This window comes from Acromyrmex echinatior, chromosome 17 (genome assembly GCF_024713525.1).
Source record: "Acromyrmex echinatior isolate Ae372 chromosome 17, ASM2471352v2, whole genome shotgun sequence".
Classification (NCBI taxonomy): Eukaryota; Metazoa; Arthropoda; class Insecta; order Hymenoptera; family Formicidae; genus Acromyrmex; species Acromyrmex echinatior.
In genome coordinates, this window is record NC_141868.1 from 4,480,607 (window position 1) to 4,492,378 (window position 11,772).

The 11,772-nt window shown below is 31.7% G+C and overlaps 2 long non-coding RNA genes across 3 annotated transcripts; both read left to right on the plus strand.

The window, feature by feature from the left end:
* The first annotated feature begins 3,136 nt into the window (after positions 1-3,136).
* LOC105146154 (uncharacterized) lies at positions 3,137-4,173 on the plus strand. Of its 2 annotated transcripts, XR_846148.2 has the most exons (3): positions 3,137-3,322; positions 3,394-3,580; positions 3,671-4,173. It is a non-coding gene; the product is annotated as an uncharacterized LOC105146154 (long non-coding RNA). The 2 variants fall into 2 exon arrangements; XR_015548019.1 differs by having other exon boundaries at positions 3,394-4,173.
* Positions 4,174-4,664: 491 nt separating this feature from the next.
* LOC147906864 (uncharacterized) lies at positions 4,665-11,373 on the plus strand. The gene is made up of 2 exons (XR_015548027.1): positions 4,665-8,910; positions 10,602-11,373. It is a non-coding gene; the product is annotated as an uncharacterized LOC147906864 (long non-coding RNA).
* The last annotated feature ends 399 nt before the right edge of the window (positions 11,374-11,772 follow it).

The window sequence follows — 11,772 nt, forward strand, 5'->3', positions numbered from 1 at the left end:
TTCTTTCGCATCTTCCAAAAACCGTCGCGGCTCAATGTGATTAGAGTTTATCACAGCACCTGTCGATATACGGCCTTCAAACACGGCGTCGATCTCTCGCCAGACGAGAGATCTTTCGTCGCGACTCGCGTACTCGCCACCAACGTGCACGAAACGTCGCTCCAATTGCAATTTTGCACCCGCGAGTCGCGCGATCCTCGCCACCGCGGATTATCTGTGTCCGGCGAGACGCGGACGCTTGGCACGACAAAGTTCTTCGACCCGCTCGATGCACTCGTCGCATCCTTGCAGCCACGCGAAACACTCCACCAGAGTAGCGACTTGGTCGCACTGTTCCAACAATTCGCGTTCCACTTGTTTGTGATTTTCCATGTCTTTTTTTTTACAGTCTTTAGATCACGTCACACTCTTCCACGGAGCACTTGCACGTGACTCGTTCACACACGTTGCAGCACCGTGACATATCTAAAATGTCATAACGTTCTAACACTTTTTCATTATATTTGTTTGCGAAAGTGCACTGTTCACATTCAAAACATTGATCGTCGCATCTATCGACAAATAGTTTTAGCGCAAGATCGCGAAACTCCATCCATATATTGTCGATAATCAGCAGTTCAACGCACTTTTCATTACCCGCGGGAATCTTAATGCATATGCACCAACCTTGGCTCTTATCTGCGATTTTCTTCGCCCAATAATAATCGTCCTTTATTTCTTGAACATTTCTATTCCGCCAATGTCTTTTCATATTCATCGTCCTCGTAACAATGTCCCCGTAACATTTGTCTCGTAACCGTGGGTACATTTTCTGTCGCGCGAGTAAAGACCAGTCAGAAACAAGCTCTCTAATAACTATTCCATGTTTCTCACCACGTATACCTAATTCGCGAACGCATAGAAATTGCACCGGCGATATTCGCGCACCTGTGTCTCTTTTTTGCAGATTACCGAGAACATATAGAACATCGTCTACATTATAGTCTTCCCACATATTTCCCAATGTAGTGTTTCGCTCACAATATTTTCGCTCACTATTCGCAATAGATTTTTCAAAGTGTGCAGTGTGGGCACTTATTGCATGGAAATATAATGTATGTTGGCAATCTGCAATTCGTGCAAGACCAATCGCTTAGCGCGTCAATATAATCGATATCGTGTTTCCTTACGAGGTACAATCCTGCGATATCGGTATCAGTCAAACGGATCATGCATTCTGCACATATACTTAAAGCACCATCCGTCGTATAATAACAATGGATTATACAGTGCGACCGTTCAGTGCATGGATTTCTGATGATGGCACAAATCTTTCTACGTAATCTGTACATTCGCTCAAATCGCTAGCATAGCCCGCGTCGTCTGATAATATTTCTTCGTCGGAATCGATTTCTTGGTCCATTTTTCCATATTTCTTCGAAATTCACTTCTTCGAGCACTTCGAACACTTCGTCTCTGATATTCGCGAACTCTTCCGGATCCACGTTTCGAATATATTCGACTACATTGGCTATGTTCGCACGATGGTTAGCCATACTTATGCTTATCGTCAATAACTGAAGCGACCGATTCGTTCGTCTTCCACCAACTACGATGTCGAGCACTTATAACCTATATATATATATATATATATATATATATATATATATTTCATTACGTCCAGTGGACTCCAAGATTTCTTTGTTTTGTGAAAATTTCGACAAAACAGTCGTTAATACAAAGTAAACATAGAACTCGAGAGTTTTAACGGTCACTAATCGGCGAATGTGACAATATTTTATTAGAAACGCATTAGAAAATTTTCCCAGCGATATTGGAAACATAAGAAAAACATAGATCCTCGCCAGACCAATAAAATTTCCGACAAAGGTTACAAATCATGTGGAAAAAATATTGATACACGATCGATTCAGTAAGCACAAAATCTAAATGTGAATCCTGTGTAAATAAAGACTCATATTTCCAAACGTGTAAAAGCAAATTGAAGTGCCAACAACAGGAAATTGATAAAATAAATAAATGAGGAATCACAAAGCGTAGTTTATTTTTTTTTTATTTTTTTTTTTTATTGTCGATCGTAAAATTTAAGTAAATATTTTCTAGACGAGAGAACGCATGTTCAAGTAATAAAATAGAAATCGATGACAAAAAGGTTGCGTTCGACTTGGAGTACTCACCTTTATGCGAATACTTGCACATCCTGTCTTCCATTTACTGCGGAAGAGTTATGTTTTTTTGTTTAGCAGCCGAAAAACATTGGCGCTTCTATTGACGCATGGCGACATGTCACCGATCTAATAGTATATAAATAGTATATAGCGCGATTATTCAATCATAAATATTAGTTACGAGTGATAAGACATGGATCGAGTAAAAGAATATATACGTTCAAAATCGATCGAGCGCAAGGGGATACCGTCCCTTGTCATCAGGTGCGCCAAATCCACCACCATTGGAAAAAGCGAGATATTGGGAATGTCCTGATGAAAAAGCATCAAAATCACGTGTTGCTCATCATCATCAATGTCATCAAAATATAAGTCATAAGGTATCGTATTTAGAGTAACTAGTACTAATTTTATTCTCTGCTAAAAAGCGAATAATGGTTAAAAAATTTTTTTTCCAGAAAGCTCTGCTAGCGCGAGCCACCGATCGCATTCGAACGCTGCAAACTATTAGCTTTAGTTTTTAATAAGTATGAAAATCAGTGTAATAAGATGTGAATAAACATTTTTTTGTTCGCATTATTACGTATGTATTTTCTTTTACTTCTCATCCTTTGTCTCGCCAAGAAAAACTGTATTGAAAAAACTGTGTCGAAAAAAAAAAGGACACTTGTACTCTATTGATTCTTCCTTTCTGTAACATGATTTTATGTGTTTCATATGCAGCGCAAATGTTTCCTAGATAGCCTCGCTATGGCAAAAGATGCTTTTCAGCGTCAGTCTTTGCTGAATTCGCGTGCGAGTATAACGTGAGTTTAGTAAAACGTGAGTTATTTTTTCCCCAAAGTGTAAAAATATTGTACAATACTTTTACACATTTATTAAGTGACTGTGAAAGTGATAGTGAAAGTAATATTGCGATTTTTAAAAAAATTTTATCGACTTTTTGAACAATGAATAATTTACAGGATTTGATTAGAATTCGATACGAGTATCCCATTGAAGGAGTAAATTTTTTTGTATCAAATTTTTGTATCATTTTAGTGATTTTGCGCTTCTAACTTTCTTTTTTACTTTTCTTTTTTCAGTATCTTATGGTAGATAACGAGCCACAAGTCCGATTGCAGAACGAGGTGGAGGTGCAAATTATCCCCTCGGTAAGTATAACAAATAGATTTATTTCTATTTTTTTCTTTTTTCTTTTAAATTCATTTTGTCCATTTTTCAGGCTGTATCTCGTTTGTGCGTGCAAATTAGAGGTTTCATAAATATTGCTACATGGCAAACGATACGAGCTGAGAGACAGTGGAACCAGGAGGAACAATTTGATATATGGGAGGAAAGTGACTTCTTCCTAGCCGAACTGTTCGACCTCCGACCGTACGAGTCTGATCCAAAGCCGGAAGATTGAAATTGTAAGTATCATAAATTTATTATATATTTATTATATATTTAAATTTCTCTTCTTACATGTTGCATGCTAATGTAACGCTTTTGTTTTACAGAAACGACGGCGTCTCATCCTATTTAAATTTTTTTAAATTTTAATTAAGATTTTTATTATAATAACATTTTTATGTAGCGTGAAAAATATAAATTTACAAATTAAATTGTATTACTCAGATTTCACATCTATTTGTTTCCTTTTTAATTCTGCTAAATTACGCGAGCATCTTCGATGATACTGTCACGACATATTCTCTTTTTAAAACGTATAATAAAATATGTTTGCATGCATGAAAATATAACGAGAGTGACAATGCGGCGGCGGCGGAAAAGATGAAGAAAGAAAAAAACAGATGGTAGTAGGTGATGATAGTAACAGATGCGGTAAGTGTTTGCATCTTTACTGCATTTTTGGAGACAGAGAGGCGGCAATAAATAAGGACCGGAGTCCTTACATCAATAGAACCGCGACCTTCCCCCCCTCCTTCCCTGTATTACGAACATCCCCCGCGCCTGCGAGTACTCCCCGCGCCCCGCGCTCCCCTCTAGCCCCATGGGTTAGAACCCGTCTTGCTTTACTACTGTAAATACTTACCTCTTATAGGAAATCTTAATTTTTATGTATTTTATACACGCTGCAACGAAATAAATTGAAGTATACACGAAGACAGGAGTATACCTATAGCAAGCGTGCAATGCGCGCTATAGACAACTAATTATGTCTTTGTGTAGCTTGAAATCTTAAAAAATGTTTGCACTTAAAATGAGATATATATATATATATTCAGACGTAGAAAGAGAAAGCGAAGATGCTGTAATCGCATAAAGTGCAAGCAACACGAACAGACCTACTATTGTGCTAAAGTTCTGTTCCTCGTCTTTTATTTTCAAATTTTAAATTTATATCACATTTGCTCTTTATACACTGACCCTTTGAGGCAGTGTAGCAAAATTCTATTTTGTGCATAAAACTTGTACTGCTAGCCACAGAAATACGGTTAAACACTGTTTGCACTAATGCACCCAAGGATAAATGCTACAAGCATGTTCGTTTCCTGATGAAAATAAAAATCGGAGCGTAAATCGAATGGAATTGGAGAATAATAGAATGTAAAAAAAACGTAAATGCCTCATGTTGCCTATGTTTCGTTGTTTCAATTTTCGCCTCCTAGAAATTTCGTTTACGCTTCTATTACTCTCTCATTATATTCGATTTAAGATCCGATTTTTGTTTTTATTAGTGCTCTGAAGACAAATTTCGTACGGTTCTGCACAGATTAAATTCTAAATGCGGCCATTTAAACATTTACACCGCGATAGTTTTGAAGTATCTTTAAAGATCAACCTACTTGGGCTTTCCACCATCCACACTGATTTTTAATAGCGACCCTCTTTTTTATTTTAAACACCAAGTTACAAAATAACTGTAATAAAATGTGTTATATTACAGATTTATTTTAATATGGCAAATTACACCTAAGAAATACGATATGTTTAACTTTGTGCTTGCTGGATTTGAATATTTTCATTTTTACATACAATTTATTATTTTTCATGCAAGGTATTTTAATACCGAATTATAGAAAAAAAAATTATAATGTACAAAGAATAATAAAATGTAATACAACATAAAATAGAATTAAATCCTTTTATATAAAATATATAAATTGCTATACATGTTTATAACATTTTGTTTAAAAAGAATATCTTATATACTTACAAAATACAAATAATAACATAAAATTCATATATTCAAGAAAATCTAAATTCTGATTCAGCAATAAGAATCATTACATTTTCATTTAGTAAATGTTTTAATAATACAATGGTTTTTATTGAACAAATGCTTTAATTCCGTGCTTTCTAATATAGAAATAAAAATTGCTAAATTTTAAGACATTTAAAACCAAACATTTAAATAAGTTAATTTAATGTAATTTGTCTTAAAGTACGCGTCTGCAAAAATGGAATTACAAAGTCACATCTTTTTTGTTGCCATAACTATGTTTGGTAAAAACGGGAAGGCTATAACATTGTAAGTAACAAATATATTTTTGGTGCAGAACATTTTACACAATTTAATCAGCAACCTACAGTAAAAAGAGAATATTTGATTGAATTATTAGCTTGTTGAGAGTTAAACCCGTGTGACAACCAGTTCCAAAACTTTAGTTTCCTCTAATATAACGGTAATATTATTTTATACATTTAGGGAAAGGTCGCCGATACCGTCATACTATTTTATTTTTAGAGAATATTTCTTAATTAAACAAAAGATAAAAATAAACTTTAAATACATAAATACAAACTAAAAAATGTTTTCTATCAGATAATATAAGTAATTTTTATAATATTATTTGTAATTTTGCAATAATCAATTTTTTCGTAAGATAAATAAAAATAAGCGATATTCGATAAAATAACCTCTAAAACTGACATAGTAGACAGTAATATAATATATGCCACATATTTCTATTCTTTTTTTTTTTACATTTTTTTTTACAGAAATTATCTGTATAAAATACCTACATGTAAATGTATATAAGATTTTCCAGAATCTTTTCACTTCAATATAAAACATTTTTGTTAAATTATATGCGTAATTACTTTATACTACTATGCCAGATGTAAATATGTAACGCAATAGTTTCTTATGTGCTATATGTACATTGCTCCGATATAATTATTTGGCATTATAAAGCAACATTATGAAAATTTAGTTAATTCATGTTATGTTTAACAGATAGGTCTGCCGGTTTACCTGATTTTATATTTATTAAATCGTATTATAAAAAACTAAGAGAGAAAAAATAATATAAATAAAATTGATTTAGGAAATTACAAGCATTTAAAACGATGTAATATTATTAATAATACAGTCACCATTATTTAAATTACGCAATTTGCAAAAGAAAATCGTAAGAATTTTATTTCCGCATTCATAGAATTCGTTTTTAGCTGATTTTGTATAAAAATAAGTCAAAAATATACAAATTATGCGTTTACAATTTTTTAGTTAACTAAACAGTTAACAGATCATGTTTTTTTTATTAGTAATATAATATTAAATAAAGTGCAGTAGTTAGTTTCTGAGAAATAAGAAGGTGTCGCTTTAGAAAACCTATAGCAGTATCGGCGACTTTCCTTTATATTTATATTATTCGTTTCATCTTACATTAATTTACGTTACAAAAAGAGATAAAACATCGTAATAAATTCATCATATTTTTGTATATTAGCTTCTTTACTATTATTTTACAATCCATTCATATATATATAGATATACGACGATTCCTGTGATATCTTGTACGTGTTTACTAATAATATATCTGAATTTTTACAGTGAATTAAAAAAAAGAGAGAGAAGGCAAAACAATTAGCCGAAATCAAATTTTATTTGCAGCATATTTAGTTTAAACCTTTTACTTTATGAAAATAAATACTATATTTATAATAGTGTATACATATAAGTACATAAAATTGTGTGCATATATATATATAAATATTTTGAGAATAAAAATGAAAAATGATAGTAAAATTAACATCACGTTTTATGTTTACATTAATAAATTATATTATCATTATAAGAATAATTGTACTTACCTTTACATTACAAAGAGCATTATAATTTCACATATCTTCAATATTCACATATCATTAAATATTTTATTAAAGTTGTCAGCTTCAACTTAAGTCGCCATTTGTTGTTAGAAGCCATGTAAGTAAAAAGTATTCATTAAGCACGTTTGTACTTAGTATAAAGATCAAATGTTACAATCATTCGTACCTTGTAATAATAGAAAAAAAAAAGCATTAAATGCGGATCATGCACTAGTTCGGGATCACACATTATATTTAAATAATTATAATATTTTTTATATATCGAATAATGCACAAGATTCTTTAGCATTTGCTTTGTCTTTTTCAAGTATCAATTTTTTTTTATTTATTAGCAATAGCGCTGCACATTATATTAATATCATTAACTAACAATACATCAGATATAAACTAGGATATGTACAAAATTCATAGAGAGTATAATATCATAAGAATTGCTTTTACAGGAGTAAGTAGCAATAGATTTAATGAAAAAAGTTGATATCATGTTTAGATGACATTAAATCCCAAAAAGATAAAACATTTGATAAATTAATTCGCAATAAGTACATGGAGTCTAATTGTGAATAATTGTCATTCCGTAATTTAATCAACATTAAAACGTATAAAACAGTACCGAAATGAAATAAAATAATGTAATCTTTAAAAAAATATAAAATATGAATTATAAAAATAATAAGGTTCAATAAATTTAAATAAATGAAAGAATAAAGGGCTATGAGCCTAAAAATCAAACAACAAAATAACAATCTACATTAAACGGTTAAAAAATGAAATAAAAAATGTCATGAAATTAAAAAAAAACGTAAAATATAATTTAACAATCAGTAAGTGAACAAGAACAAACGTTTCGATCCCTGTTGGATTATTTTCATTGTGAAGACAAGATAAAAATGGATATAACGTAGGTAAAATATATATAAATTAAATAAAATTCGCATACGGACGTAATATCAACTATAAAACTCGCTCAAAATTGAGAGAAAACCAAATAAACGATTGTAGTTGACACCAATGTATTCCTCCGAACTGTGCGTGTGCAAAAGGACGAACATGTTTCTTAGTATGTGTGTCAAAATGGTATATTATCAATTAGACAATACGATGGGAATCAAAATAGATCATCTCTCTAGGAAGCTAAGAGATAAAGTGCTGCACTAATCTAATCTAATCAATCTAATCTAATCTAGATCTAGATTATCTGTGTGTCCAATATTTTGTTGTTCAACACTTATTGATTAAACGGCATTTACATACGTTATTCCTCAGTGTACATATCTTACAGTGTACAGTTCCACAAAGTTCCTAGAGGAACTGCGAAAACTATTTCTGAACATCTTGTAAAAAATATTAAAACGTGTTTGTGCCTCGTGCAACAAGAACTAATTTGGTTAAAATACTAGCCGACGACTCGGAAACTATGGCAGAGACGCTAGAAAGAGTGTTGGCACCATTATTGATCATTGGATCGTTTTGCAATTTGTACATTTTCGAATATCCTCGTGGACAACCTAGGACATATCTTTCTTACCTATTTGCTTTGCTCAAATGGGGCTCTCTTACATATTTCTTCTACTACCCAACATACGTCAGGAATTTGCAAGAAGACTTCACACTCATAAACAATTTCTTTCCGTTGTTTAGCATTACATTAATTCTCATTTGCTTCAGTCGTTTTAAGGTACAAATTTTAAAATGTACTCCTGGTCTCAATATAATATTTGATCTTTTAGTATTACTTTTTTTTTGTTTAATAATATTTTTAATTGAGAGCATTAAAGGAATCTTAAATTCACAATTACAGACAAATACAAAATGATAAAACGTTTTTATAAAAGGCTTTCAATACCGTTAACCATGACCTACTTTTAATTAAACTCAGTCTCTCATTCGGCTCTCTCGCTAATCTGCTCGTTTCTTACAAATTGCACGCAGCAAAAAAATTCTCAAATATAATTTTTTTCTTCTTTTTTCTTCTTCTCGTACCGTTTTTTCTGGAGTATTTCAGGATTCTATTCACGGAATTTTACTTTTTAATACTTTTATGATTTGTCTAATGTTTCTCTATCCTTTGAGCTCTTTCTCTGTATGCAGGCGACGCAATTCTTTTCAAATTCTTTCACCTATTCGATATTTTTGTAACCTGTTCTGCTTTAAATAAAAATCTAAAATTTATTGTCAAATGGTCTACTATATAATTCAATGTATCTAAATTCCTTTAAATCATCCTTGCTAATTGTCGGTTCCTCAACATTATTATCCCGTATTCAATCCTTCGATATTTCTTTTAATTCCGTTCCAATTCCACGCTCCTCCTTTATTAAGATTCTGGGTGTCCATGTTGATTCTTCAAGTCAAGGATATTCAAGTCACGTGCCTGTCAAGTGTCGGGCTGCTTACGCCCGTCTACGTCTTCTTTATCCCCTTCGTCACATCCTTTCCTGCTTTTAAAAACTTCTCTCTTCTCAATTATTCGTTACTTCGTTATTTTACGATGTTGTCTACGTTTCGGCTCTTAATCAATAACTCCTATATCATGTATAGCATATCCAAAATTCTTCCCTCCGCTTCTCTTAATGTGTTCGTAAATATGATCATATATCTGTGTATTATCAGAGATCTAGCTGGCTTAGGATGTAGCAAGGTTTTATTCTACATTTGTATTATTTCTTGTTTTTTCTTTTTTTTTTGCTTCAATACTTCTCTATGTCTCCTCTATATCCTCTATTCAACGCCTCTTTTAGTTAAATTCTGAACTTCATTCTATTTACTTTTAACTCCCTTGTTACCAAGGTTTCAAGATTACTTTTCATTCTACTACTGTTCCGTACCGCTTTCTCTTCAATCAAATATAATTATTAATTCTGTTCCTATATCAACAAAAATCTCTTCCTCTTTATCCTCCTGCTTTCGTTCTGCTGTCTCGTGTTTCATTGCTCACAGTCACTCACAGTATTTAAGAGAGACTGTAACTGGTATGTATGTGTGTGTGTATGTATATAATTTTAACTATTGCTTCACTTATTGCATCGTTGCTTAGTCCTAGTTTTTTGTTGCTGGTAGGCTATGTAACAGCAGTTTTGCTGACGTCTAACTATTTGCAAGCTACTATATTGTATCGTGTATTTTATATTGTCTATTACTTTGTTAATATGTAATCTTTTTCATAGAGTTTTACAATGAATTAAATTAAATTTAAAAAAATTTTTTTTAACAATTAATTTTTTTAATAATCAATGCTTTACATTATTATAATATATATTTATCTGTCACACTTCCTGTACACATTGCAACAACAATTTTTACTCAAATATAAAATTACAATAATTTTGTTCTGTGTCGCATAATCGATTAATATGATTTTTTTTAAAGGATTTGAAAATGTGCTTACGTAAACTTGATCTAGTAGACGACACGTTGAAAGCTCTCGGAGCGCCACAGGAATACCAGAGACTACGTAACTGGATAATTCGTATAATAACCGGATTGATTATACACGTTTTTTATGAATTAACATATTCTAATATACTTTTTTTTATTGCTCTTCGTAAATACGTAACTACTATATATATTTGGCGTCTGGAATTAAAAATATTTCTGTATATGTACCCTATATACGTAACTATATTAAGTGCTCTGATTTCTGCAGTTATCTTTGGGTTAGTATTATACATGTGTACACATGTGTATTTATTTTGTAAGCTCTTTTTATTGACATTGTGCATCAAAATGTTTACAGTGTGAAACACTTAAAGACCTTTCGGTAACATATAAAAAAGGGGGCTACCTCCAACATTGATCTTGAGAACATATGTATTGTATATTGTGTGTATTGTCTGTACACAATATGTGTAATACTTATTTTGAGTCTTAAAAATATACTAAACAACAATTATTTAAAATAAATAATTAATTACTACTTTTCATTATTAAATATTTGTAGGAGATGAATATCTTTAAAACGTTTTTTGTGTGTGTGTGTGTGTGTGTGTGTGTATTTGTGTGTGTATGTGTATTGTGTATGTGTGTGTGAAGGAAGTAATGTTGAGTAATGTAATCGAGTAATGTAATAAGCACTATCAGAATATTTATCTTCAATGAACTTGATCTTGATATATGTCGTCATAAAAAAATAACAACAAAAGTAACGGTAAAATTGTAATATAAAAAGTAACGATAAAATCGTCATAAAAAAGTAACGACAAAACTAATGGTAAAAGTAACTTTTCGTTCTTGGCTATAAGAAAGAGCTGCCCCGCATGTCGATATGTAGTTACGATACGATTGAATCAGACGCTATGTCTCAGCAATAGAACAGATATCCAAGGCACTTCGCGTCAAAAACGTAAATGCGTTTCAAAAAATAAAAGTTCCGTATAAAGATAAAAATTTATCTTTGTGCTCGCAGTGTGCATATAATTATTTGGACTGTCCCGGAAGCACAATTGTATAAAATTCGTTTCTGCTGTGAAATTTTTACGAACTTCCTAAATGTCCCCGAGATTTTTTTTGATGCATAACATGATGAGATAAGCATAAGCGA